This window comes from Procambarus clarkii, chromosome 13 (genome assembly GCF_040958095.1).
Source record: "Procambarus clarkii isolate CNS0578487 chromosome 13, FALCON_Pclarkii_2.0, whole genome shotgun sequence".
In the NCBI taxonomy this organism is placed as follows: Eukaryota; Metazoa; Arthropoda; class Malacostraca; order Decapoda; family Cambaridae; genus Procambarus; species Procambarus clarkii.
Window position 1 is genome coordinate 36,149,906 of NC_091162.1, and position 24,092 is coordinate 36,173,997.

The window sequence follows — 24,092 nt, forward strand, 5'->3', positions numbered from 1 at the left end:
GCTCCTTTGAACTGAGGCTGTTGGGACCTGAGGCTGTTTTGACCTGCGACTGTTGTGACCTGTGGCTTTTGTGACCTGAGGCTGTTGTGACCTGTGACTGATGTGAACTGTGGCTGTTGTAACCTGTGACTGTTGTGACCTGTGATTGATGTGAACTGTGGCTGTTGTGACCTGTGACTGTTGTGATCTGTGACTGATGTGACCTGTGGTTGTTGTGACCTGTGGCTGTTGTGACCTGAGGCTTTAGTGACTTGTGGCTGTGTGGCTGTTGTGACCTGTGGATGTTGTGACCTGTTGCTCTTGTGAACTGTGGCTGTTGTGATCTGTGGCTGTTGTGACCTGTGGATGTTGTGACCTATTGATGTTGTGACCTATGGATGTTGTGACCTGTGGCTGTTGTGACGTGTGGCTGTTGTGACCTCTGGATGTTGTTATCTGTTGCTGTTGTTACCTATGGATGTTGTGATCTGCGGCGGTAGTGACCTTTGGCTGTTGTAACCTGTGGTTCTTGCGACCTGTGTTGTGATTTAAGGCTGCTGAGATATGTGAAATGTTGTGACTTGTGGCTGTTGTGACCTGTGGCTGTTGTGACCTGTGGCTGTGGTGACCTGTGGCTGTGATGACCTGTGGCTGTTGTGACCTGTGGTTCTTGTGACCTGTGTTTGTTGTGATCTCTGGCTATTTTTTCCTGTGGCTGTTTTGATCTGTTGCTGTTATGAACTGTGACCTGTAGCTGTTGAGACCTGTGACTGTTGTGACCTGTGACCTGTAGCTGTTGAGACCTGTGACTGTTGTGACCTGTGACTAATGTGACCTGTGGCTGTTGTGACCTGTGACTGTTGTGAACTTTGGCTGTTGTGAATTCAGGCTGTTGTGACCTGAGGCTGTTGTGACCTGCAGCTATTGTGATCTGCAGCTGTTGTGATCTGTGGCTGTTGTGAATTCTGGATGTTGTGAATTCTGGATGTTGTGAATTCTGGAAGTTGTGACCTGTGGCTGTTGTGACCTTACGCTGTTGTGACCTGTGGCTGTAGTGTCCTGTGGGTGTTGTGATCTGTGGCTGTTGTGATCTGTGGCTGTTGTGACCTGTGACTGTTGTGACCTGTGACTGTTGTGACCTGTGGCTGTTGTGACCTGTGACTGTTGTGACCCGTGGCTGTTGTGATCTGAGGCTGTTATGAACTGTGGATGTTGTGATCTGTGGCTGTAGTGACCTGTGGCAGTTGTGACCTGTAGCTGTTGAGACCTGTGGCTGTTGTGACCTGTGACTGTTGTGACCTGTGACTGATGTGACCTGCGGCTCTTGTGACCTGTGGCTGTTGTGACCTGAGGCTTTAGTGACCTGTGACTGATGTGACCTGCTGCTCTTGTGACCTGTGGCTGTTGTGACCTGAGGCTTTAGTTACTTGTGGCTGTTGTGACCTGTGGATGTTGTGACCTGTAGCTGTTTTGAACTGTGGCTGTTGTGATCTGTGGATGTTGTGACCTGTGGCTGTTGTGACCTGTGTCTGATGTGACCTGTTGCTGTTATGAACTGTGACTGTTGTGACCTGTGGCTGTTGTGATCTGTGGCTGTTGTGATCTGTGGCTGTTTTGACTTGCGGCTGTTGTGATCCAAGGCTGTTATGAACTGTGACTGATGTGACCTGTAGCTGTTGTGACCTGTGACTGTTGTGACCTGTGACTGTTTTGATCTGTGACTGATGTGACCTGCGGTTGTTGTGACCTGTGGCTGTTGTGACCTGAGGATTTAGTGACCTGTGGCTGTTGTGACCTGTGGATGTTGTGACCTTTTGCTCTTGTGAACTGAGGCTGTTGTGACCTGTGGATGTTGTGACCTGTTGCTCTTGTGAACTGAGGCTGCTGTGACCTGTGACTGTTGTGACCTGTGGCTTTTCTGACCTGAGGCTGTTGTGACCTGTGGCTGTTGTGACCTGTGGCTGTTGTGACCAGTGGCTGTTTTGACCTGTGGCTGTTGTGACCTGTGGCTGTTGTGACCTGTGGCTGTTGTGACCTGTGACTGTTGTGACCTGTGGCTGTTGTGACCTGTGGCTGTTGTGACCTGTGGCTGTTGTGACCTGTGACTGTTGTGACCTGTGGCTGTTGTGACCTGTGGCTGTTGTGACCTGTGGCTGTTGTGACCTTTGGCTGTTGTGACCTGTGGCTGTTGTGACCACTGGCTGTTAGGACCTGTGGCTGTTGTAAACTGTGGCTGTTGTGACCTGTGGATGTTGTGCCCTGTTGATGTTGTTACCTATGGATGTTATGACCTGCGGCGGTGGTGACCTGTGGCTGTTGTGATCTGTGGTTCTTGTGACCTGTGTTTGTTGTGATCTGTGGTAGCTAAGATCTCTGAAATGTTGTGACTTGTGGCTGTTGTGACCTGTGGCTGTTAAGACCTGTGACTGTTGTGAACTGTGGCTGTTGTGAATTCTGGCTGTTGTGACCTGCAGCTATTGTGATCTGTAGCTGTTGTGATCTGTGGCGTTTGTGAATTCTGGATGTTGTGAATTCTGGATGTTGTGACCTGTGGCTGTTGTGACCTGAGGCTGTTGTGACCTGAGGATGTAGTGACCTGTGACTGTTGTGACCTGTGACTGTTGTGACCTGAGGATGTAGTGACCTGTGACTGTTGTGACCTGTGACTGTTGTGACCTGTAGATATTGTAAACTGTGGTGGTTGTGACCTGTGGCTGTTGTGAACTGTGGCTGTTGAAACCTGTGTGTGATGTGACCTGTGGCTGTTGTGAACTGTGACTGTTGTGACCTGTGGCTGTTGTGAACTGTGACTGTTGTGACCTGTGGCTGTTGTGACCTGTGGCTGTTGTGACCTGTGGCTGTTGAGACCAGTGGATTTTGTGACCTGTTACTGTTATAAACTGTAGTTATTTTAACCCGTGGCGGTTGTGACCAGTAGCTGTCGTGATCTGTGGCTGTTGTGATCTGTGGCTGTTGACTTCTATGGTTTTTGTGTTGTGTGGTTGTTTTGACCACAGGCTGTTGTGACCTTCGGTTGTTTTGACCTCAGTTTGTTGTGACCTGTGACTGTTTTGAGTTGTGGCTCTTGTGACCTGTGGCTGTTGTGACCTGTGGATGTTGTGACCTCTAGCTGTTTTGAACTGTGGCTGTTGTGATCTGTGGATGTTATGACCTGTGGCTGTTGTGACCTGTGTCTGATGTGACCTGTGGCTGTTATGAACTGTGACTGTTGTGACCTGTAGCTGTTGTGATCTGTGGCTGTTTTGACATGTGGCTGTTGTGATCCTTTAGTGACCTGTGACTGTTGTGACCTGTGACCTGTGAGGCTGTTATAATCTGTTATGAACTGTGACTGATGTGACCTGTAGCTGCTGTGACCTGTGACTGTTGTGACCTGTGACTGTTTTGATCTGTGACTGTTGTGACCTGTAGCTGTTGTGACCTGTGACTGTTGTGACCTGTGACTGTTTTGATCTGTGACTGATGTGACCTGCGGGTGTTGTGACCTGTGGCTGTTGTGACCTGTGGCTGTTGTGACCTGTGGCTTTTCTCACCTGAGGCTGTTCTGACCTGTGGCTGTAGTGACCTGTCGCTGTTGTGATCTGTGGCTGTTGTGACCTGTGGCTGTTGTGACCTGTGGCTGTTGTGACCTTTGGCTGTTGTGACCTGTGGCTGTTGTGACCACTGGCTGTTAGGACCTGTGGCTGTTGTAAACTGTGGCTGTTGTGACCTGTGGATGTTGTGCCCTGTTGATGTTGTTACCTATGGATGTTATGACCTGCGGCGGTGGTGACCTGTGGCTGTTGTGATCTGTGGTTCTTGTGACCTGTGTTTGTTGTGATCTGTGGTAGCTAAGATCTCTGAAATGTTGTGACTTGTGGCTGTTGTGACCTGTGGCTGTTAAGACCTGTGACTGTTGTGAACTGTGGCTGTTGTGAATTCTGGCTGTTGTGACCTGCAGCTATTGTGATCTGTAGCTGTTGTGATCTGTGGCGTTTGTGAATTCTGGATGTTGTGAATTCTGGATGTTGTGACCTGTGGCTGTTGTGACCTGAGGCTGTTGTGACCTGAGGATGTAGTGACCTGTGACTGTTGTGACCTGTGACTGTTGTGACCTGAGGATGTAGTGACCTGTGACTGTTGTGACCTGTGACTGTTGTGACCTGTAGATATTGTAAACTGTGGTGGTTGTGACCTGTGGCTGTTGTGAACTGTGGCTGTTGAAACCTGTGTGTGATGTGACCTGTGGCTGTTGTGAACTGTGACTGTTGTGACCTGTGGCTGTTGTGAACTGTGACTGTTGTGACCTGTGGCTGTTGTGACCTGTGGCTGTTGTGACCTGTGGCTGTTGAGACCAGTGGATTTTGTGACCTGTTACTGTTATAAACTGTAGTTATTTTAACCCGTGGCGGTTGTGACCAGTAGCTGTCGTGATCTGTGGTTGTTGTGATCTGTGGCTGTTGACTTCTATGGTTTTTGTGTTGTGTGGTTGTTTTGACCACAGGCTGTTGTGACCTTCGGTTGTTTTGACCTCAGTTTGTTGTGACCTGTGACTGTTTTGAGTTGTGGCTCTTGTGACCTGTGGCTGTTGTGACCTGTGGATGTTGTGACCTCTAGCTGTTTTGAACTGTGGCTGTTGTGATCTGTGGATGTTATGACCTGTGGCTGTTGTGACCTGTGTCTGATGTGACCTGTGGCTGTTATGAACTGTGACTGTTGTGACCTGTAGCTGTTGTGATCTGTGGCTGTTTTGACCTGTGGCTGTTGTGATCCTTTAGTGACCTGTGACTGTTGTGACCTGTGACCTGTGAGGCTGTTATAATCTGTTATGAACTGTGACTGATGTCACCTGTAGCTGCTGTGACCTGTGACTGTTGTGACCTGTGACTGTTTTGATCTGTGACTGTTGTGACCTGTAGCTGTTGTGACCTGTGACTGTTGTGACCTGTGACTGTTTTGATCTGTGACTGATGTGACCTGCGGGTGTTGTGACCTGTGGCTGTTGTGACCTGTGGCTGTTGTGACCTGTGGCTTTTCTCACCTGAGGCTGTTCTGACCTGTGGCTGTAGTGACCTGTCGCTGTTGTGATCTGTGGCTGTTGTGACCTGTGGCTGTTGTGACCTGTGGCTGTTGTGACCTGTGGCTGTAGTGACCTGTGACTGTTGTGACCTGTGGCTTTTCTCACCTGAGGCTGTTGTGACCTGTGGCTGTAGTGACCTGTCGCTGTTGTGATCTATGGCTGTTGTGACCTGTGGCTGTTGTGACCTGTGGCTGTTGTGACCTGTGGCTGTTGTGACCTGTAGTTATTGTGATCTGTGGTGGTTGTGCCCAGTAGCTGTTGTGACCTGTGGCTGTTGTGACCTGTAGTTATTGTGAACTGTGGTGGTTGTGACCACTAGCTGTTGTAATCTGTGGCTGTTGACTCCTATGGTTTTTGTGTTCTGTGGTTGTTTTGACCTGTAACTGTTCTAATCTGTGTCCTGTGATTGTTGTGACCTCAGGCTGTTGTGACCTGCGGTTGTTTTGACCTCAGTTTGTTGTGACCTGTGACTGTTTTGAGTTGTGGCTCTTGTGACCTGTGACTCATGTGAACTGTGGCTGTTGTGACCTGTGACTGTTGTGACCTGTGATTTATGTGAACTGTGGCTGTTGTGACCTGTGACTGATGTGATCTGTGACTGATGTGACCTGTGGCTGTTGTGGCCTGTGGATGTTGTGACCTGCTGCTCTTGTGAACTGTGGCTGTTGTGATCTGTGGATGTTGTGATCTATTGATGTTGTGACCTATGAATGTTGTGACTTGCGGCGGTGATGACCTGTGGCTGTTTTGACCTGTGGCTGTTGTGACCTGTGGCTGTTGTGATCTGTGACTGTTATGAACTGTGACTGTTGTGACCTGTGGCTGTTGTGATCTGTGACTGTTTTGACCTGTGACTGTTGTGACCTGGAGATTTAGTGACCTGAGGCTGTTGTGACCTGTGAATGTTGTGACCTGTGGCTGTTGTGACCTGTGAATGTTGTGACCTGTGGCTGTTGTGACCTGTGGCTTTAGTGACCTGTGGCTTTAGTGACCTGTGGCTGTTGTGATCTGTGGCTGTTGTGACCTGTGGATGTTGTGACCTGTTGATGTTGTTACCTATGGATGTTATGACCTGCGGCGGTGGTGACCTGTGGCTGTTGTGATCTGTGGTTCTTGTGACCTGTGTTTAGTGTGATCTGTGGTTGCTGAGATCTCTGAAATGTTGTGACTTGTGGCTGTTGTGACCTGTGGCTGTTAAGACCTGTGGCTGTTGTGACCTGTGACTGTTGTGAACTGTGGCTGTTGTGAATTCTGGCTGTTGTGACCAGTGGGTGTTGTGACCTGAGGCTTTTGGGACGTGCAGCTATTGTGATCTGTAGCTGTTGTGATCTGTGGCTGTTGTGAATTCTGGATGTTGTGACCTGTGGCTGTTGTGACCTGAGGATGTAGTGACCTGTGACTGTCGTGATCTGTGGCTGTTGAAACCTGTGTGTGATGTGACCTGTGGCTGTTGTGAACTGTGACTGTTGTGACCTGTGGCTGTTGTGACCTGTGGCTGTTGTGACCTGTGGCTGTTGAGACCAGTGGATGTTGTGACCTGTTACTGTTGTAAACTGTAGTTATTGTAACCCGTGGCGGTTGTGACCACTAGCTGTCGTGATCTGTGGCTGTTGTGATCTGTGGCTGTTGACTTCTATGGTTTTTGTGTTCTGTGGTTGTTTTGACCACAGGCTGTTGTGACCTTCGGTTGTTTTGACCTCAGTTTGTTGTGACCTGTGACTGTTTTGAGTTGTGGCTCTTGTGACCTGTGAATGTTGTGACCTGTGGCTGTTGTGACCTGTGGCTTTAGTGACCTGTGGCTGTTGTGACCTGTGGCTGCTGTGACCTGTGAATGTTGTGACCTGTGGCTGTTGTGACGTGTGGCTGTTGTGACCTCTGGATGTTGTTATCTGTTGCTGTTGTTACCTATGCATGTGGTGACCTGCGGCGGTAGTGACCTTTGGCTGTTGTAACCTGTGGTTCCTGCGACCTGTGTTGTGATTTAAGGCTGCTGAGATCTCTGAAATGTTGTGACTTGTGGGTGTTGTGACCTGTGGCTGCTGTGACCTGTAGCTGTGGTGACCTGTGGGTTTTGTGACCTGTGGCTGTTGTGACGTGTGGCTGTTGTGACCTGTGGCTGTTGTGACCTGAGGCTTTAGTGACCTGTGACTGTTGTGACTTATGGATGTTGTGACCTGTTGTTCTTGTGAACTGTGGCTGTTGTGACCTGTGGATGTTGTGACCTGTTGCTCTTGTGAACGGAGGCTGTTGGGACCTGAGGCTGTTGTGACCTGTGACCCGTTGTGACCTTTGGCTGTTTTGACCTGTGACTGTTGTGACCTATGGCTTTTGTGACCTGAGGCTGTTGTGACCTGTGGCTGTAGTGACCTGTCGCTGTTGTGATCTGTGGCTGTTGTGACCTGTGGCTGTTGTGACCTGTGGCTGTTGTGACCTGTGGCTGTTGTGACCTGAGGCTTTAGTGACCTGTGGCTTTTGTGACTTATGGATGTTGTGACCTGTTGCTCTTGTGAACTGTGGCTGTTCTGACCTGTGGATGTTGTGACCTGTTGCTCTTGTGAACTGTGGCTGTTGTGACCTGTGGCTGTTGTGACCTGTTGCTCCTTTGAACTGAGGCTGTTTTGACCTGCGACTGTTGTGACCTGTGGCTTTTGTGACCTGAGGCTGTTGTGACCTGTGACTGATGTGAACTGTGGCTGTTGTAACCTGTGACTGTTGTGACCTGTGATTGATGTGAACTGTGGCTGTTGTGACCTGTGACTGTTGTGATCTGTGACTGATGTGACCTGTGGTTGTTGTGACCTGTGGCTGTTGTGACCTGAGGCTTTAGTGACTTGTGGCTGTTTGGCTGTTGTGACCTGTGGATGTTGTGACCTGTTGCTCTTGTGAACTGTGGCTGTTGTGATCTGTGGCTGTTGTGACCTGTGGATGTTGTGACCTATTGATGTTGTGACCTATGGATGTTGTGACCTGTGGCTGTTGTGACGTGTGGCTGTTGTGACCTCTGGATGTTGTTATCTGTTGCTGTTGTTACCTATGGATGTTGTGACCTGCGGCGGTAGTGACCTTTGGCTGTTGTAACCTGTGGTTCTTGCGGCCTGTGTTGTGATTTAAGGCTGCTGAGATCTCTGAAATGTTGTGACTTGTGGCTGTTGTGACCTGTGGCTGTTGTGACCTGTGGCTGTGGTGACCTGTGGCTGTGATGACCTGTGGCTGTTGTGACCTGTGGTTCTTGTGACCTGTGTTTGTTGTGATCTCTGGCTGTTTTTTCCTGTGGCTGTTTTGATCTGTTGCTGTTATGAACTGTGACCTGTAGCTGTTGAGACCTGTGACTGTTGTGACCTGTGACCTGTAGCTGTTGAGACCTGTGACTGTTGTGACCTGTGACTAATGTGACCTGTGGCTGTTGTGACCTGTGACTGTTGTGAACTTTGGCTGTTGTGAATTCAGGCTGTTGTGACCAGTGACTGTTGTGACCTGAGGCTGTTGTGACCTGCAGCTATTGTGATCTGCAGCTGTTGTGATCTGTGGCTGTTGTGAATTCTGGATGTTGTGAATTCTGGATGTTGTGAATTCTGGAAGTTGTGACCTGTGGCTGTTGTGACCTTAGGCTGTTGTGACCTGTGGCTGTAGTGTCCTGTGGCTGTTGTGATCTGTGGCTGTTGTGATCTGTGGCTGTTGTGACCTGTGACTGTTGTGACCTGTGACTGTTGTGACCTGTGGCTGTTGTGACCTGTGACTGTTGTGACCTGTGGCTGTTGTGACCTGTGGCTGTTGTGACCTGTGTCTGATGTGACCTGTGGCTGTTATGAACTGTGACTGTTCTGACCTGTGGCTGTTGTGATCTGTGGCTGTTTTGACCTGTGGCTGTTGTGATCTGAGGCTGTTATGAACTGTGGATGTTGTGATCTGTGGCTGTAGTGACCTGTGGCAGTTGTGACCTGTAGCTGTTGAGACCTGTGGCTGTTGTGACCTGTGACTGATGTGTCATGTAACTCTTGTGTCATTTGACTGTTGTGATCTGTGACTAATGTGCCCTGTGGCTGTTGTGACCTGTGACTGTTGTGACCTGTGACTGATGTGACCTGCGGCTCTTGTGACCTGTGGCTGTTGTGACCTGAGGCTTTAGTGACCTGTGACTGATGTGACCTGCTGCTCTTGTGACCTGTGGCTGTTGTGACCTGAGGCTTTAGTGACTTGTGGCTGTTGTGACCTGTGGATGTTGTGACCTGTAGCTGTTTTGAACTGTGGCTGTTGTGATCTGTGGATGTTGTGACCTGTGGCTGTTGTGACCTGTGTCTGATGTGACCTGTTGCTGTTATGAACTGTGACTGTTGTGACCTGTGGCTGTTGTGATCTGTGGCTGTTGTGATCTGTGGCTGTTTTGACTTGCGGCTGTTGTGATCCAAGGCTGTTATGAACTGTGACTGATGTGACCTGTAGCTGTTGTGACCTGTGACTGTTGTGACCTGTGACTGTTTTGATCTGTGACTGATGTGACCTGCGGTTGTTGTGACCTGTGGCTGTTGTGACCTGAGGCTTTAGTGACCTGTGGCTGTTGTGACCTGTGGATGTTGTGACCTGTTGCTCTTGTGAACTGAGGCTGCTGTGACCTGTGACTGTTGTGACCTGTGGCTTTTCTGACCTGAGGCTGTTGTGACCTGTGGCTGTTGTGACCTGTGGTTGTTGTGACCTTTGGCTGTTGTGACCTGTGGCTGTTGTGACCACTGGCTGTTAGGACCTGTGGCTGTTGTAAACTGTGGCTGTTGTGACCTGTGGATGTTGTGCCATGTTGATGTTGTTACCTATGGATGTTATGACCTGCGGCGGTGGTGACCTGTGGCTGTTGTGATCTGTGGTTCTTGTGACCTGTGTTTGTTGTGATCTGTGGTAGCTAAGATCTCTGAAATGTTGTGACTTGTGGCTGTTGTGACCTGTGGCTGTTAAGACCTGTGACTGTTGTGAACTGTGGCTGTTGTGAATTCTGGCTGTTGTGACCTGCAGCTATTAAGATCTGTAGCTGTTGTGATCTGTGGCGTTTGTGAATTCTGGATGTTGTGAATTCTGGATGTTGTGACCTGTGGCTGTTGTGACCTGAGGCTGTTGTGACCTGAGGATGTAGTGACCTGTGACTGTTGTGACCTGTGACTGTTGTGACCTGAGGATGTAGTGACCTGTGACTGTTGTGACCTGTGACTGTTGTGACCTGTAGATATTGTAAACTGTGGTGGTTGTGACCTGTGGCTGTTGTGAACTGTGGCTGTTGAAACCTGTGTGTGATGTGACCTGTGTGTGATGTGACCTGTGGCTGTTGTGAACTGTGACTGTTGTGACCTGTGACTGTTTTGAGTTGTGGCTCTTGTGACCTGTGAATGTTGTGACCTGTGGCTGTTGTGACCTGTGGCTTTAGTGACCTGTGGCTGTTGTGACCTGTGGCTGCTGTGACCTGTGAATGTTGTGACCTGTGGCTGGGTTGACGTGTGGCTGTTGTGACCTCTGGATGTTGTTATCTGTTGCTGTTGTTACCTATGGATGTTGTGACCTGAGGCGGTAGTGACCTTTGGCTGTTGTAACCTGTGGTTCCTGCGACCTGTGTTGTGATTTAAGGCTGCTGAGATCTCTGAAATGTTGTGACTTGTGGCTGTTGTGACCTGTGGCTGTTGTGACCTGTGGCTGTGGTGACCTGTGGCTTTTGTGACCTGTGGCTGTTGTGACCTGTGGCTTTTGTGACCTGAGGCTTTTGTGACCTGAGGCTGTTGTGACCTGTGGCTGTTGTGACGTGTGGATGTTGTGACCTGTTGCTCTTGTGAACTGTGGCTGTTGGGACCTGTGGCTGTTGTGACCTGTCGCTGTTGTGACCTGTGACTGTTGTGATCTGTGACTGATGTGACCTGTGGTTGTTGTGACCTGTGGCTGTTGTGACCTGAGGCTTTAGTGACCTGTGGCTGTTGTGACCTGTGGATGTTGTGACCTGTTGCTCTTGTGAACTGTGGCTGTTGTGACCTGTGGATGTTGTGACCTGTGGCTGTTGTGACGTGTGGCTGTTGTGACCTCTGGATGTTGTTAGCTGTTGCTGTTGTTACCTATGGATGTTGTGACCTGCGGCGGTAGTGACCTTTGGCTGTTGTAACCTGTGGTTCTTGCGACCTGTGTTGTGATTTAAGGCTGCTAAGATCTCTGAAATGTTGTGACTTGTGGCTGTTGTGACCTGTGGCTGTTGTGACCTGTGGCTGTGGTGACCCGTGGCTGTGATGACCTGTGGCTGTTGTGACCTGTGGTTCTTGTGACCTGTGTTTGTTATGATCTGTGGCTGTTTTTTCCTGTGGCTGTTTTGATCTGTTGCTGTTATGAACTGTGACCTGTAGCTGTTGAGACCTGTGACTGTTGTGACCTGTGACTAATGTGACCTGTGGCTGTTGTGACCTGTGGCTGTTGTGACCTCTAACTGTTTTGACCTGTGACTGTTGTGACCTGGGAATTTAGTGACCTGAGGCTGATGTGACATGTGGCTGTTGTGACCTGTGAATGTTGTGACCTGTGGCTGTTGTGACCTGTGGCTTTAGTGACCTGTGGCTTTAGTGACCTGTGGCTGTTGTGACCTGTGGCTGTTGTGACCTGTGGCTGTTGTGACCTGTGGCTGTTGTGACCTGTTGATGTTGGTACCTATGGATGTTATGACCTGCGGCGGTGGTGACCTGTGGCTGTTGTGACCTGTGGTTCTTGTGACCTATGTTTGTTGTGATCTGTGGTTGCTGAGATCTCTGAAATGTTGTGACGTGTGGCTGTTGTGACCTGTGGTTGTTAAGACCTGTGGCTGTTGTGACCTGTGACTGTTGTGAACTTTGGCTGTTGTGAATTCAGGCTGTTGTGACCAGTGGCTGTTGTGACCTGAGGCTGTTGTGACCTGCAGCTATTGTGATCTGTAGCTGTTGTGATCTGTGGCTGTTGTGAATTCTGGATGTTGTGAATTCTGGAAGTTGTGACCTGTGGCTGTTGTGACCTGAGGCTGTTGTGACCTGTGGCTGTAGTGTCCTGTGGCTGTTGTGATCTGTGGCTGTTGTGACCTGGGACTGTTGTGACCTGTGACTGTTGTGACCTGTGGCTGTTGTGACCTGTGGCTGTTGTGACCTGTAGTTATTGTGAACTGTGGTGGTTGTGACCACTAGCTGTTGTAATCTGATGCTGTTGACTTCTATGGTTTTTGTGTTCTGTGGTTGTTTTGACCTGTATCTGTTATAATCTGTTGAAGTTGTGTCCTGTTATTGTTGTGACCTCAGGCTGTTGTGACCTGTGGCTGTTGTGACTTGAGGCTGTTTTGACCTGTAAATGTTGTAACCTGTGGCTGTTGTGACCTGTGGCTGTTGTGACCTCTGGATGTTCTTATCTGTTGCTGTTGTTACCTATGGATGTTGTGACCTGCGGCGGTAGTGACCTTTGGCTGTTGTAACCTGTGGTTCTTGCGGCCTGTGTTGTGATTTAAAGCTGCTGAGATCTCTGAAATGTTGTGACTTGTGGCTGTTGTGACCTGTGGCTGTTGTGACCTGTGGCTGTTGTGACCTGTGGCTGTTGTGACCTGTGGCTGTTGTGACCTGTGGCTGTTGTGACCTGTGGCTGTTCTAACCTGCGGCTGTTGTGACCTGTTGTTGTTTTGAACAGATGCTTTAGTGTCCTGAGGCTGTTGTGACCTGTGGATGTTTTGACCTGTGGCTGTTGTGATCTGAGGCTGTTATGAACTGTGGATGTTGTGACCTGTGGCTGTAGTGACCTGTGGCAGTTGTGACCTGTAGCTGTTGAGACCTGTGGCTGTTGTGACCTGTGACTGATGTGACCTGTGACTGATGTGACCCGCGGCTGTTGGGACCTGTGGCTGTTGTGACCTGAGGCTTTAGTGACCTGTGGCTGTTGTGACCTGTGGATGTTGTGACCTGTAGCTGTTTTGAACCGTGCCTGTTGTGATTTGTGGATGTTGTGACCTGTGGCTGTTGTGACCTGTGTCTGATGTGACCTGTGGCTGTTATGAACTGTGACTGTTGTGACCTGTGGCTGTTGTGATCTGTGGCTGTTTTGACTTGCGGCTGTTGTGATCCAAGGCTGTTATGAACTGTGACTGTTGTGACCTGTGGCTGTTGTGACCTGTAGCTGTTGTTACTTGTGACTGTTGTGACCTGTGACTGTTTTTATCTGTGACTGATGTGACCTGCGGTTGTTGTGACCTGTGGCTGTTGTGACCTGAGGCTTTAGTGACCTGTGGCTGTTGTGATCTGTGGCTGTTGTGACCTGTGGATGTTGTGACCTGTTGCTCTTGTGAACTGTGGCTGTTGTGACTTGTTGCTCTTGTGAACTGAGGCTGTTGTGACCTGTGACTGTTGTGACCTGTGGCTGTAGTGACCTGTGACTGTTGTGACCTGTGGCTTTTCTGACCTGAGGCTGTTGTGACCTGTGGCTGTTGTGACCTGTGGCTGTTGTGACCTGTGGCTGTTGTGACCTGTGGCTGTTGTGACCTTTGGCTGTTGTGACCTGTGGCTGTTGTGACCACTGGCTGTTAGGACCTGTGGCTGTTGTAAACTGTGGCTGTTCTAACCTGCGGCTGTTGTGACCTGTTGCTGTTGTGAACTGATGCTTTAGTGTCCTGAGGTTGTTGTGACCTGTTGCTCTTGTGAACTGTAACTACTGTGATTTGTGGCTGTTGTGACCTGTGGCTGTTGTGACCTGTGTCTGATATGACCTGTGGCTGTTATGAACTGTGACTGTTCTGACCTGTGGATGTTGTGACCTGTGGCTGTGGTGACCTGTGGCAGTTGTGACCTGTGGCTGTTGTGACCTGTGGCTGTTGTGACCTGTGACTGATGTGACATGTGGCTCTTATTGTGACCTTTGACTGTTGTGACCTGTGACTGATGTGACCTGCGGCTGTTGTGACCTGTGGCTGTTGTGACCTGAGGCTTTAGTGACCTGTGGCTGTTGTGACCTGTGGATGTTGTGACCTGTAGTTGTTTTGAACTGTGGCTGTTGTGATCTGTGGATGTTGTGACCTGTGGCTGTTGTGACCTGTGTCTGATGTGACCTGTGACTGTTATGATCTGTGACTGTTGTGACATGTGGCTGTTGTGACCTGTGGCTGTTATGAACTGTGACTGTTGTGACCTGTGGCTGTTGTGATCTGTGGCTGTTTTGACCTGTGGCTGTTGTGATCCAAGGCTGTTATGAACTGTGACTGTTGTGACCTGTGGCTGTTGTGACCTGTAACTGTTGTGACCTGTGGTTGTTGTGACCCGTGGCTGTAGTGACCTTTGGCTGTTGTGACCTGTGGCTGCTGTGACCTCTCGTTGTGTTGTGACCTGTGACTGATGTGACCTGCCTTGTTGTGACCTGTGGCTGTTGTGACCTGAGGCTTTAGTGACCTGTGGCTGTTGTGACTTGTGGATGTTGTGACCTGTTGCTCTTGTGAACTGAGGCTGTTGTGACCCGAGGCTGTTGTGACCTGTGGCTTTTCTGACCTGAGGCTGTTGTGACCTGTGGCTGTAGTGACCTGTCGCTGTTGTGATCTGTGGCTGTTGTGACCTGTGACTGTTGTGACCTGTGATTGATGTGAACTGTGGCTGTTGTGACCTGTGGCTGTTGTGACCTGTGACTGTTGTGATCTGTGACTGATGTGACCTGTGGCTGTTGTGACCTGTGACTGATGTGACCTGTGGTTGTTGTGACCTGTGGCTGTTGTGACCTGTGACTGTTGAGACCTGAGGCTTTAGTGACCTGTGGCTGTTGTGACCTGTGGATGTTGTGATCTGTGGCTGTTGTGACCTGTGGATGTTGTGACCTACTGATGTTGTGACCTATGGATGTTGTGACCTGCGGCGGTGATGACCTGTGGCTGTTGTGACCTGTGACTGATGTGACCTGCGGCTGTTGTGACCTGTGGCTATTGTGACCTGTGGTTCTTGTGACCTGTGTTTGTTGCGATCTGTGGTTACTGAGATCTCTGAAATGTTGTGACTTGTGGCTGTTGTGACCTGTGACTTTTGTGATTTGTGGCTGTTGTGACCTGCGGCTGTTGTGGCCTGTGACTGTTGTGGCCTGTGACTGTTGTGACCTGTGACTGTTGTGACCTGTGGCTGTTGTGACCTGTAACTGTTGTGACCTGTGGTTGTTGTGAGCCGTAGCTGTATTGACCTGTGGCTGTGGTGACCTTTAGCTGTTGTGACCTGTGGCTGCTGTGACCTCTCGCTGTGTTGTGACCTGAGGCTGTTTTGACCTGTGCCTGTTATTACTTGTTACTGTTATGACTTTCGGCTGTTATGACCTGTGGCTGTTGTGACCTGTGGCTGTAGTGACCTGTGGCTGTTTTGACCTGTGGCTGTTGTGACCTGTGGCTTTTGTGACCTGTGGCTGTTGTGACCTGTGGCGGTTGTGACCTGTGGCTGTTGTGTCCTGTGGTTGTTGTGACCTGTCGCTGTTGTGACCATTAATTGTTGGGACCTGTGGCTGTTGTGACCTGTGGCTGTTATGACCTGTGGCTGTTGTGACCTGCGGCTGTTTTGACATGTGGCTGTTGTGACCTGTGGCTATAGTGACCTGTGGCTATAGTGACCTATGGCTGTTGTAACCTGTAGCTGTTTTGACCTGTGTCTGTAGTGGTCTGTGGCTGTTGTGACCTTTGACTATTGTGACCTGTGGCTGTTGTGACATGTGACTGTTGTGACCTGTGGCGGTTGTGACCTGTGGCTGTTGTGTCCTGTGGTTGTTGTGACCTGTCGCTGTTGTGACCATTAATTGTTGTGACCTGTGGCTGTTGTGACCTGTGGCTGTTGTGACCTGTGGCTGTCATGATCTGTGGCTGTTGTGACCTGTGTTTGGCGTGACCGATTTTTGTTGTGATCTGTAGCTGTTATGACCTGTGGCTGTTGTGACCTGTGGCTGTCGTGACCTGTGGCAGTTGTGACCTGTGGCTGTTGTGACCTGTGGTTGGTGTGACCTATGGCTGTTGTGACGTGTGGCTGTTATGACCTGTGGTTGTTGTGACCTGTGGTTTTTATAACCTGTTGCTGTTGTAACCTTTGGTTATTGTGATCTTTGGTTGTTGTGATCTGTGGATGTTGTAACACTTCGCTGTTATGACCTGTGACTGTTGTGACCTGTGGTTGTTGCGACCTGTGGCTGTTGTGACCTGTGACTGTTGTGACCTCTGGTTTTTATAACCTGTGGCTGTTGTAACCTTTGGTTATTGTGATCTTTGGCTGTTGTGATCTGTGACTGTTGTGATCTGTGACTGTTGTGACCTGTGGCTGTTGTGACCTGAGGCTGTTGTGACCTGTGGCTGTAGTGACCTGTGGCTGTAGTGACCTGTATCTGTTGTGACCTGTTGCTGTTGTGACCTGTGGCTGATGTGATCTGTGACTGTTGTGACCTGTGGTTACTGTTACCTGTTGCAGTTGTGACCTGTGGCTGATGTGATCTGTGACTGTTGTGACCTGTGGTTATTGTTACCTGTTGCAGTTGTGACCTGTAGCTGTTGTGATCTGTGGCTGTTGTGTCATGTGGTTGTTGTGACCTGTCGCTGTTGTGACCTGTGACTGTTGTGACCTGTGGTTGTTGTGACCCGTGACTGTATTGACCTGTGGCTGTTATGACCTGTGGCTGTAGTGACCTGTGGCTGTTGTGACCTGTAGCTGTTGTACCCTGTCGCTGTATTGACCTGTGGTAGTCGTGAGCTGTGACTATTGTGACCTGTGGCTGTTGTGACCTGTGGCTGCTGTGACCTGTAACTGTTGAGACCTGTGGTTGTTGTGACCCGTAGCTGTATTGACCTGTGGCTGTGGTGACCAGTGGCTGTTGTGACCTGTGGCTGTTGTGACCTTTCGCTGTGTTGTGACCTGTGGCTGTTGTGACCTGTGCCTGTTATTGCTTGTTACTGTTGTGACTTTTGGCTGTTGTGACCTGTGGCTGTTGTGACCTCTCGCTGTTGTGACCTCTCGCTGTGTTGAGACCTGTGGCTGTTATGACCTATGCCTGTTATGACCTGTGGCTGTTGTGACCTGTGGCTGTGAAGACCTATGGCTGTTGTGACCTGTGGCTGTACTGACCTGTGGCTGTTGTGACCTGTGGCTGTATTGACCTGTGGCTGTTGTGACCTGTGACTGTTGTTGCCTGTGGCTGTTGTGACCTGTGGCTATTGTGACCTGTGGCTGTTTTGATCTGTTGCTGTTGTGACCTGTGGCTGTATTGACCTGTGGCTGTTGTGACCTGTGACTGTTGTGACCAGTAGCTGTTTTGACCTGTAACTGTTGTGACCTGTGGCTGTAGTGACCTGTGGCTGTTGTGACCTGTGGCTGTTGTGACCTGTGGCTTTTGTGACCTGTGGCTGTTGTGACCTGTGGCGGTTGTGACCTGTGGCTGTTGTGTCATGTGGTTGTTGTGACCTGTCGCTGTTGTGACCATTGGTTGTTGTGACCTGTGGCTGTTATGACCTGTGGCTGTTTTGACCTGCGGCTGTTTTGACATGTGGCTGTTGTGACTTGTGTCTGTTGTAACCTGTGGACGTTGTGACCTGTGGCAGTTGTGACCTGTGGCTGTTGTGACATGTGGCTATAGTGACCTATTGCTGTTGTGACCTGTAGCTGTTTTGACCTGTGTCTGTAGTGGTCTGTGGCTGTTGTGACCTTTGACTATTGTGACCTGTGGCTGTTGTGACCTGTGGCTGTTGTGACCTGTAGCTGTTGAGACCTGTGGCTGTTGTGACCTGTGGCTGTTGTGACCTGTGGCAGTTGTGACCTGTGGCAGTTGTGACCTGTGGCTGTTGTGACCTGTGGTTGTTGTGACCTGTGGTTTTTGTAACCTGTGGCTGTTGTAACCTTTGGTTATTGTGATCTTTGGTTGTTGTGATCTGTGGATGTTGTAACACTTGACTGTTGTGACCATTGATTGTCATGAACTGTGGATGTTGTGACCTGTGTTTGTTGTGACCTGTGTTTGTTGTGACCTGTGTCTGATGTGACCTGTAGCTGTTGTAACCTGTCGCTGTATTGACCTGTGGTAGTCGTGAGCTGTGATTATTGTGACCTGTGGCTGTTGTGACCTGTGGCTGTTGTGACCTGTAACTGTTGAGACCTGTGGTTGTTGTGACCCGTAGCTGTATTTACCTGTGGCTGTGGTAACCTGTGGCTGTTGTGACCTGTGGCTGTGACCCGTAGCTGTATTGACCTGTGGCTGTGGTGACCTGTGGCTGTTGTGACCTGTGGCTGTTGTGACCTGTGGCTGTTGTGACCTGTGGCTGTTGTGACATGTGCCTGTTATTACTTGTTACTGTTGTGACTTGTGGCTGTTGTGACCTCTCGCTGTTGTGACCTGTGGCTTTTATGACATATGCCTCTTATGACCTGTGACTGATGTGACCTGTGGCTGTGATGACCTATGGCTGTTGTGACCTGTGGCTGTACTGACCTGTGGCTGTTGTGTCATGTGGTTGTTGTGACCTTTCGCTGTTGTGACCTGTGACTGTTGTGACCTGTAGCTGTTGTGACCTGTAGCTGTTGTAACCTGTCGCTGTATTGACCTGTGGTAGTTGTGAGCTGTGACTGTTGTGACCTGTGGCTGTGTTGTGACCTGTGGCTGTTATGACCTATGCCTGTTATGACCTGTGGCTGTTTTGACCTGTGGCTGTTGTGACCTGTGGCTGTTGTGACCTCTCGCTGTGTTGTGACCTGTGGCTTTTATGACCTATGCCTGTTATGACCTGTGGCTGTTGTGACCTGTGGCTGTGAAGGCCTATGGCTGTTGTGACCTGTGGCTGTACTGACCTGTGGCTGTTGTGACCTGTGGCTGTATTGACCTGTGGCTGTTGTGACCTGTCACTGTTGTGGCCTGTGGCTGTTGTGACCTGTGGCTATTGTGACCTGTGGCTGTTGTGACCTGTGGCTGTTTTGATCTGTTGCTGTTGTGTCCTGTGGCTGTATTGACCTGTGGCTGTTGTGACCTGTGACTGTTGTGACCAGTAGCTGTTGTGACCTGTGGATGTTTTGACCTGTGGCTTTTGTGACCTGTGGCTGTAGTGACCTGTGGCTGTTGTGACCTGTGGCTGTTGTGACCTGTGGCTTTTGTGACCTGTGGCTGTTTTGACATGTGGCTGTTGTGAACTGTGACTGTTGTGACCTTTGGCTGTTGTGACCTGTGGTTGTTGTAACCTGTGGTTATTGTGATCTTTGGTTGTTGTGATCTGTGGATGTTGTAACAATTGGCTGTTATGACCATTGATTGTCATGATCTGTGGCTGTTGTGACCTGTGTTTGTTGTGACTTTTGGCTGTTGTGACCTGTGTCTGATGTGACCTTTGGCTGTTGTGAACTGTGACTGTTGTGACCTGCGGCTGTTGTGACCTGAGGTTGTTTTGATCTGTAGCTGTTGTGATCTGTGCCTGTTGTGATCTGTGGCTGTTGTGACCTGAGGCTGTTGTGACCTGTGGCTAGAGTGACCTGTGTCTGATGTAACCTTTGGCTGTTGTGAACTGTGACTGTTGTGACCTGTGGCTGTTGTGACCTGTGGCTGTTGTGACCTGTGGCTGTTGTGACCTGTGGCTTTTGTGACCTGTGGCTGTTTTGACCTGTGGCTGTTGTGAACTGTGACTGTTGTGACCTGTGGCTGTTGTGACCTGTGGCTTTTGTGACCTGTGGCTATTTTGACCTGTAGCTGTTGTGACCTGTGACTGTTGTGACCTGTGGCTGTTGTGACCTGTGGCTTTTGTGACCTGTGGCTATTTTGACCTGTAGCTGTTGAGACCTGTGGCTGTTGTGACCTGTGGCTGTTGTGACCTGTGGCTGTTGTGACCTGTGGCTGTTGTGACCTGTGGCAGTTGTGACCTGTGGCTGTTGTGACCTGTGGTTGTTGTGACCTGTGGTTGTTGTGACCTGTGGTTTTTGTAACCTGTGGCTGTTGTAACCTTTGGTTATTGTGATCTTTGGTTGTTGTGATCTGTGTATGTTGTAACACTTGGATGTTGTAACCTTTGATTGTCCTGATCTGTTGCTGTTGTGACCTGTGTTTGGTGTGACCGATTTTTGTTGTGATCTCTGAATGTTGTGACTTGTGGCTGTTGTGACCTGTAGCTGTTGTGACCTGTGGCTGTTGTGACCTGTGTCTGATGTGACCTTTGGCTGTTGTGAACTGTGACTGTTGTGACCTTTGGCTGTTGTGACCTGTGGTTGTTGTAACCTGTGGTTATTGTGATCTTTGGTTGTTGTGATCTGTGGATGTTGTAACACTTGGCTGTTATGACCATTGATTGTCATGATCTGTGGCTGTTGTGACCTGTGTTTGTTGTGACTTTTGGCTGTTGTGACCTGTGTCTGATGTGACCTTTGGCTGTTGTGAACTGTGACTGTTGTGACCTGCGGCTGTTGTGACCTGAGGTTGTTTTGATCTGTAGCTGTTGTGATCTGTGCCTGTTGTGATCTGTGGCTGTTGTGACCTGAGGCTGTTGTGACCTGTGGCTGTAGTGACCTGTGTCTGATGTAACCTTTGGCTGTTGTGAACTGTGACTGTTGTGACCTGTGGCTGTTGTGACCTGTGGCTGTTGTGACCTGAGGTTGTTTTGATCTGTAGCTGTTGTGATCTGTGCCTGTTGTGATCTGTGACTGTTGTGACCTGTGGCTGTTGTGACTTGTGGCTATTGTGACCTGTGGCTGTGGTGACCTCTGGCTGTAGTGACCTGTTCCTGTTGTGACATGTGGGTGTTGTGACCTATGACTGCTGTGACTTGTAGTTATTGTGACCTGTTGCGGTTGTGATCTGTCGCGTTTGTCTCCTTCGGTTTTTGTGTTCTGTGGCTGTTGTGACCTGTGACTGTTGTGACCTGTGGCTGTTGTGACCTGTGACTGTTGTGACCTGTAGCTGTTGTGACCTGTGACTGTTGTGACCTGTGGCTGTTGTGACCTGTGGCTGTTGTGACCTGTGACTGATGTGACCTGTGGCTTTAGTGACCTGTACTCACCTAGTTGTGTTTGCGGGGTTTGAGCTCTGGCTCTTTGGTCCCGCCTCTCAACTGTCAATCAACTGGTGTGCAGGTTCCTGAGTCTATTGGGCTCTATCATATCTACACATGAAACTGTGTATGGAGTCAGCCTCCACCACAACACTACTTAATGCATTCCATTTGTTAACTACTCTGACACTGAAAAAATTCTTTCTAACGTCTCTGTGGCTCATCTGGGTACTAAGTTTCCACCTGTGTCCACGTGTTCGTGTCCCACCCGTGCTGAAGAGTTTGTCTTTGTCCACCCTGTCAATTCCCCTGAAAATTTTGTAGGTGGTTATCATGTCTCCCCTTACTCTCTGTTTTCCAGGATTGTGAGGTTCAGCTCCTTTAGCCTTTCCTCGTAACTCATTCCTCTCAGTTCCGGGACCAGTCTGGTGGCATACCTCTGAATTTTCTCCAACTTCGTCTTGTGTTTAATTAGCTATGGACTCCAGGCTGGAGCTGCATACTCCGGGATTGGTCTTACATAAGTGTTACAGGGTCCTGAACGATTCCTTACACAAGTTTCTAAAGGCAGTTCTTATATTGGTCAGTCTAGCATATGCCGCTGATGATATGCTTTTTATGTGGGCCTCTGGGGACAGGTTCGGTGTGATATCAACCCCCCAGGTCTTTCTCTCTAATTTGACTCTTGTAGGATTTCACCTCCTAGATGGTACCTTTAGTTCAGCCTTCGGCTCCCTTCGCCTAATTTCATTACTTTACACTTTCCTGAGTTGAACTTTAGCAGCCATTTTCTAGACCATTCCTACAGTTTGTCCAGGTCGTCCTGTAGTCTCTGTCTATCTTCATCCGTTTTGATTCTTCTCAAAATTTTTGCGTCATCAGCAAACATTGAGAGGAATGAGTCTATACCCTCTGGAAGGTCGTTTACATATACTTGAAACAGGATGGGTCCGAGTACATTGCTCTGTGGAACCCCGCTGGTGACATCTCGCCACTCTGATGCCTCCCCGCTCACCGTTACTCGCTGTTTCCTATTGCTTAGATATTCCCTTATCCACTGGAGTACCTTACTTTTTACTCTTGCCTGCTGCTCCAACTTTTGTAACAGCCTTTTGTGAGGTACTGTGTCAAAGGCCTTCTGACAGTCCAAAAAAATGAAGTCTGCCCACCCTCCTCTTTCCTACCTAATTTGTGTTGCTTGGTCATAGAATTCTATTAGTCCTGTGAGGCACGATTTACCATCTCTGAACCCATGCTGGTGGTGTGTTACAAAGCTGTTTCCCTCCAGATGCTCTACGAGCCTTTTCCTCACAATCTTCTCCATCACCTTGCATGGTATACAAGTTAGGGAAACTGGCCTGTAGTTCAGTATCTCTTGCCTGTCACCCTTTTTGTAAATTGGGACCACATTAGCTGTCTTCCAGCTTTCCGGAAGGTCCCCCAATGCCAGTGACCTGTTATACACCATAGAGAGTGGAACACTTAATGCTTCTGCACCTTCTTTTAGAATCCACGGTGAGATTCTGTCAGGCCCAACAGCTTTTGACACATTCAGTTCCAACAGATTCCTTTTGACCTCATCACTGGTGAGGTAAATTTCCTCAAAGATTGTTCGGTTTGCCTCCTCATTTAGTGGAGGGACCTCTCCTTGTTCTATTGTGAAGATCTCCTGGAATATCTTGTTGAGTTCTTCACACACCTCTTTGCCGTTCTCTGTGTATCTGTTCTCCTCTTTTCTCAGTTTCATCACTTGTTCCTTCACTGCTGTTTTCCTCCTGATGCGGCTGTGGAGCAGTTTTGGTTGGGTCTTGGCTTTACTCGCGATGTCATTTTCGTACTGCCTCTCTGCTTCTCTCCTCACTCTGATGTACTCATTTCTGGCCCTCTGGTATTTCTCCCTGCTGTCTGATGTTCTGTTGTTCCTGTAATTTCACCATGTTCCTTTACTCAATTGCTAGGCTACCGCACATTCCAGGTTGAACCACGGATTCTTCTGTTGCTTTTATTTTTCACTTTTTGGACTGGGATAAACCTGTCTCCAGCCTCCTGACTCTTCTGAGTGACATAATCCATCATATCTTGTACAGTTTTTTCTCTGAGTTCTGTTTCCCATGGTATTCCCATTAGGAAGTTCTTCATCTCGTCATATTTTCCTCTTCGGTAATTTAGTCTTTTTCCTTCCAATCCCATCCTTGGATAGGTTATCCCTACTTCTACCAGATACTCAAATATCAATACACTGTGGTCATTCATTCCTATTGGGGCTTCATATTTGACTTCCCTTATTTCTGAGTCATTTTAGGTGAAAATCAGGTTGAGTCTAGCTGGTTCGTCGTTTCCTCTCATTCTTGTGGGCCCCCTTGACATGTTGCCTTAGAAAGTTCCTTGTACTCACTTCCAAAAGTTTAGATCTCCATGTGTCTTCACCTCCATGTGGGTCCCCATTCTCCCAATCTATCTTTCCATGGTTGAATTCGCCCATGATTAAGAGTCTGGATCCATTCCTGCAAGCAACTGAAGCTGCTCTCTCTATTATGTTAATGGTAGCCATGTTGTTTCTGTCGAACTCTTGTCTGGGTGTTCTGTCGTAATAGAGGGTTGTAAATGACTGCCACTATTATCTTAGGTCCACCCATTGTCATAGTTCCTGTTATGTAATCTCTGAATCCGTCGCAGCACGGAATTTCCATCTCTTCAATGCTCCAGTCCTTTCTTATCAGCAGAGCCACTCCTCCTCCTCCTCCTCTCCCGTCTCTCTCTTTCCTTACTATATAAAAGTCCTTTGGAAACACAGCATTTGTAATGACTCCTGACAATTTTGTTTCTGTGAGTCCTATTACATCCGGGGTTTCTTCCTGCGCCCTTTTTGCCAGTTCACTTGCTTTGTTGGTAATCCCATCGCTGTTTGAGTACATTACCTTGAAGCTCACTTTCCTATGTCCATTTTCACCCACCCTCCCCACTAGTGCAGGAAGCTGTTCCATGGGCATTGCTGCTTGGGTAGGCTCATCCTCCTGTGGGGTAGTTACCAGGGGTTCTGAGGGAGGTGGTAGTGGGGGGGGAAAG